Genomic DNA, 5,472 nt, shown 5'->3' on the forward strand with positions numbered 1-5,472 from the left:
TTGGGCTGCGGAGTGGGAGGCGCGCCGAGCCCCAAGCAGACAATGCGGGAGAAGGGTGATGCGCAGGGAGGAGGGGTCCGCAAAGCTGAGGTCCCCGCGCCGCCCGGCTACCCGTCCGTCCCGCCCGCCCACGAAGCCCCGCGCAGCCCCCGACCCTCCTCTGGGGCCCGCTCCACCGAGCGGCAGCAGGGGACTGGCCGCGCTCCGCATCCCGACCCCTCCTCAAATCACAAAACTTCCCCCAACTCCGCCAACTAAGTTGCGCTCTCACCGTCCGGCTCCCGGGGCTCCCCTGCGGGCCTAGCCGAGACAGCTCCTCACCTTCGCCGCGGAGAAAGACAATAGGCGGCCGCTCCCCCGGCGGCGGCAGCAGCGGCTGCGGCTAAAGCGGCGGCGAGCGAGGCGAGCGAGGCGAGTAATGGGCACGGCGGTCCCGGCAGAGTCTAGGGACTTCACCGCTGCTGCTCTGGCTCCGCGCCGGCCCTGCACAGAACCCCAGCTAGCCCGCTCACTGGCTACAAGCTGCCCGGGGGTGGGCGGGGCACGCAAGAGGGCGACAACGCCTGCGAGTCCTCCCGTGACTACACGCGGAGCAAGGGCTGCGAGCTGGGATTGCACGGTAGAGCTGCCCATCCGGCTCCACTAGACCAATAGTAAGGCACCTGGGCGGGGCGCTCAGGTTGCTAAGGGAGGCTCAGGTTGACCGCCGCTGTTGCTCTGTGGCAAAGTGATCAAAGTTGGGTGGTTGGCAGACGCTGCTCTGGGAAATGCCCACCCACGGTCTCCTCTCCGCCCTGTCTCTAGAAACCGCCCTTTCTCTGTGTGCTGGTGGTTACCTGAGCTGTAGCACTTAACCACACATCGTGAAATGATTTACTCCTCTATTTCCGCCACTTCAACTCAGGAAGTGGGGTTTAGTCTTCTGTGTCCACAGCCTAGGACAGTCTAAGGTATTAGGTATTAAATATAGGTATTAAACAAGTGTTGGATGGATGCACGGCGCTATGGCGGAATCACAGTTGTGACAGTGCATTCCGTGAACTTTTGGCCACTCGATCACCACAGTCATTCCGTGTTCGAGCTGTAGAGGACCTCAGAAATCATTCGATTGCTTTGAGAAACAAAATGTGGTCCTTGTACCAACGGTGGCCGAGGAGAATATATTAGTTGGTACACGAAGAAACTTCTTTTTTCAAATAAGTGTTTTAGTGCGCATTAGGAGGGAAATGCCTATCACGTCAAACCATTGTTTCATTAATGTTATTTCTTAGGTCAAATAAAAAGTGGCAAAAAACAAGTGTATTTCAAGAAAAGTGTTAAGTAAAAATTGAGACACTTTATATGCAGTTCAATATAAATAATATAGCTGACAGTGATTGAAGTAAGAACAGTGGTTAGGTAGGAGGAGAAGATTATTGGCTGGGAAGGGGGAGGAGGGAATCCTCTGTGGTGCTGGTTCTGTATTTTGACCTGGGTGATGGATAACAAAAGTATTTACATGAATAAAAAATACATCCAGTGCACTTTAGATTAGTGCACTTTACACATTTTAAACATGTTATTTTTAATGTCAATTTTTAAAATTGACATTAAAACCCCCCACCCCCCCAAAAAAAAAATACAAAGATGCAAATAACTGCCATTTGGGAAACACTGATCCAGGCAGGCTCACTAGCAGTGACCAAACACCCGAGAAAGGGTATTATGAATACCTGATGTGTGTGCCAGGAACTTCCGTTGTTGAATAGCTCCAAATCTCAGAAATGCTCCTAACCTAATGTTGAGCTCTGGTGCATAGATATATTTTCTTTTCTTTTTTCTTTTCTTTTTTTTTTTTTTTTTTTTTTTTGAGGCAGAGTTTCACTCTTGTTGCCCAGGCTGGAGTGCAATGGCACAATATCAGCTCACTGCAACCTCCGCCTCCCAGGTTCAAGCGATTCTCCTGCCTCAGCTGCCTGAGTAGCTGGAATTACAGGCACACGCCACCACGCCGGGCTAATTTTTTGTATTTTTAGTAGAGATGGGGTTTCACCATGTTGGCCAGGCTGGTCTCGAACTCCTGACTTCAGGTAATCTGCCCACCTCGGCCTCCCAAAGTGAAAGGGATTACAGGGGTGAGCCACTGCACCTGGCCCTATTTTCTTAACCCTCACAGAATGGCGTTGTTGTTGCTGTTGTTGTTGTTGAGACAGAGTCTCCCTCTGTCACCCAGGTTAGAGTGCAGTGGTGTAATCTCGGCTCACTACAGCCTCCGCCTCCCAGGTTCAAGCAATTCTCCTGCCTCAGCCTCCTGAGTAGCTGGGATTACAGGCACCCACCACCACGCCCAGCTAATTTTTGTATTTTTAGTAGAGATGGGGTTTCACCTGCTTCGGCCTCCCAAAGTGCTGGGATTACAGGCTTACAGGCGTGAGCCCCCGCGCCCAACCCAGAATGGCTTTAAAAAAAAGAAAAAAAAAGGCCAAGCATGCCCAGTTCTTCATGTGAAATTATTTCTGTATCACCTCATCATGCTGCTCACCCTCTTCCACTGTTCTCCAATCTGTCCTTGTTGATATTTAAAAGCTGGCACAAGGCCAGGCGCAGTGGCTCACACCTGTAATCCCAGCACTTTGGGAGGCTGAGGAGGGTAGATCACTTGAGCCCAGGAGTTTGAGACCAGCCTGGGCTACAGGTGAAACCCCATCTGTACTAAAAGATACAAAAATTAGCCAAACATGGTAGCCCGAATCCCAGCTACTTGGAAGGCCGAGGTAGAAGGATCTCTTGAGCCCGGGAGGCAGAGGTTGCATGAGCCAAATCAGCAGGGCAGCTGCAGAGTGGGGTGCAAGCTCCTCAACCCAGAGGCTCCCTAGGCCCCACTTGCCCCAGCTCATGAGAGCCTGGTTCTGAGCTCTGCCACTACTGGGGATCAGCACTGCCCATGAAAACAGGCGTGGCAGGGAAGAAAATCAAAACCAAATATTTGTAGTCCCCTCTCTCCTCCCTTCTGGAAAGGGAGGTTCCCTGGTTTGTGGGCTTTTTGCCTCCTGGACGTTATTGTGTAGTGAAGGGAGAAAGGTTGAGATGCAGAGTTGCAGAAACTAAGAGAGTCCAAATTGGTCCATTTGAGGAAAGATGAGTGATCCCAGGAGGGGAGGAGGGGACACCCCGGGGAAGCAGGGGGCTTCCCAGGTGGTCCAAGAAGCAGAGGGCGGGAAATAGAAAGTCAGAGCATGGTTTTGAGTTTTGGAGATAACAAGAGAAAAGAGGGAGGGATTTGGACAACTGTGGAGAGGACTGGGCTGTGGAGAGAAATGTTTAGAGATTTGGAAGATAGTGAGTTGTGCGACGTATCGTGAAAACCACTCCTTTATATCCCTAAAAAACCACCACTGATGGTGATTCATGATACAATTCAGTGCTTTTGCAGAGGGATTGGTGCCTTTTTAAAATAATAATAATGCGTTGGCTTGGCTCCATTTGAATTAGTAGAGACAGACATCTTGAGCAGGTTTTATCAGTGTTCCATTAGCTAAATATTGGGTTTCCTATTTTGTGGCTTACTTTAAACCACTTTGTAGGCCCTTCCACACTGAAAGCCACTTCAGAAATCACCTCTTTGGCTTGCAGCTCCATGTCCCCAAACTCTGGGCTTTCCTGAATGAGTGGCCTCATTCAGAAGATAATACAGCATCCCTCATCCAAAAATCCAAAATCTGAAATGCTTCAAAATCCAAAACTGTTTTGAGTGCCGACATGATGTTCGAAGGCCAGGTTCAAAGGAAATGCTCACTGGAGAATTTTGGATTTCAGATTTTTGAATTCCAAAATCTGAAAAAAGTCCAAAATCTGAAATACTTATGTAATTTAACCTGTAATAGACATTGGGTCCTGACCTTCCAGCTGAGGCAGCAAGCAGTCAACAGAGGCTCACCATGCACCTCTCCTGCCCCTCACCCTCCCACGGGCTTGTGCCTCACCCCCCAGCCTCCCTTGCACCTGCTGGGAAGGGGACACGATGCTCCTGCCCTGCCTTCTTGGATCTTGAGCCACTGTGACAATTGCAGGATTCCAGCCAGGGAAAGTGCTACAGGTAGAAGTACTTGGTACTCTCCATAGAGAAGGTTCCAGCAACGGCACAGCAGCCCCGGGAAGTGTGCTGCCACACCCAGCTAATTTTTAAAACTTTTTTTAGAGATGTGAATTCACTATGCTGCCTAGGCTGGTCTTGAACTCCTGACTTCAAGTAATCCTCCCACCTTGGCTTGCCAAAGTGCTGGGATTATTGCATGAACTAGAGCTCCCGGCTGAGAGTTTAGTTTTGTTTGCTAGTGGTGTTCTTGGTATCTTTTCATATTTGAGGCTTTGCTGCTAGTGCTGAAGTATTACACTCACCATCCGAGGTTTGCAGGACTTTTGTTTCAGTATTGAACAGATGGAACTGTTTAGTTCTTCATCTTTGCAGGTATAACAAATGTGCCTACGAGGAGTCCTGCTTTATAGCCATGGAAAAGCATGAAGTAATATAGTAAAATTTTGCCTGGCTAGAGGCTTTGGAAGACTGGAGTATTTTGGCTTAATTCTATTAACTTGGAAGGATAAAGGTGAAAAAAAATTCAAAACTTTAATTTCCTGTTGAATGCAATTTGAAAATACTGCCAATGATTCCACTTTTCTTCTCCAGTAAGTTTGGACATTCTATTCTACTTGGTGTTTTATTATAGAACTCCTAGTGTGCCTGAGTCTTACATTGTGAAGATCCTTTTCTAAAACTTTACATGTAAGAGAATATAAATGATATTGGATGAGATCAGGCTGGATGAGAACTGATACCTGTAAATAAACATTTTAGATGAAATCTCTGATTGCCACTCGTTTTCTTATGTAACTCATAAAAATAAAACACATTGGCTGGAGGGTGGGAGTAGGAAGGAGATTTATGTCTTTTAATTGCATGTCATTGTTTCATATTGAGACAGAACATATAGTATCCCTGGCTTTGGACCTACAGAAGGAAACACATTTTTCTACCTGCTGTATGCCGGAGGTTCTTGAACACCTGAAGGGATTACTGCAGCACAGATTGCTGAACCCTACTCCAGAGTTTCGATTTCATCAGGTCCAGGGTGGGGCCTGAGAATCTGTATTTATAAGAAGTTCCCAGGTGCTGCTAGAGCTGCTAGTCCAGAGACTACATTTTTGAGAACCACTCTTATATACTAACTGTAAATTGCAGAACTCTAGAAAAAAGCTTAGTTTGGTGTGGGATAAGAAGCACACAGGGCCGGGCGCGGTGGCTCACGCCTGTAATCCCAGCACTTTGGGAGGCTGAGGCGGGTGGATCACGAGGTCAGGAGATCGAGACCATCCTGGCTAACATGGTGAAACCCCGTCTCTACTAAAAATACAAAAAAATTAGCCGGGCGTGGTGGCGGGCACCTGTAGTCCCAGCTACTCGGGAGGCTGAGGCAGGAGAATGGCGTGAACCCG

Source organism: Nomascus leucogenys, chromosome 6 (genome assembly GCF_006542625.1).
Source record: "Nomascus leucogenys isolate Asia chromosome 6, Asia_NLE_v1, whole genome shotgun sequence".
NCBI classification, from domain to species: domain Eukaryota; kingdom Metazoa; phylum Chordata; class Mammalia; order Primates; family Hylobatidae; genus Nomascus; species Nomascus leucogenys.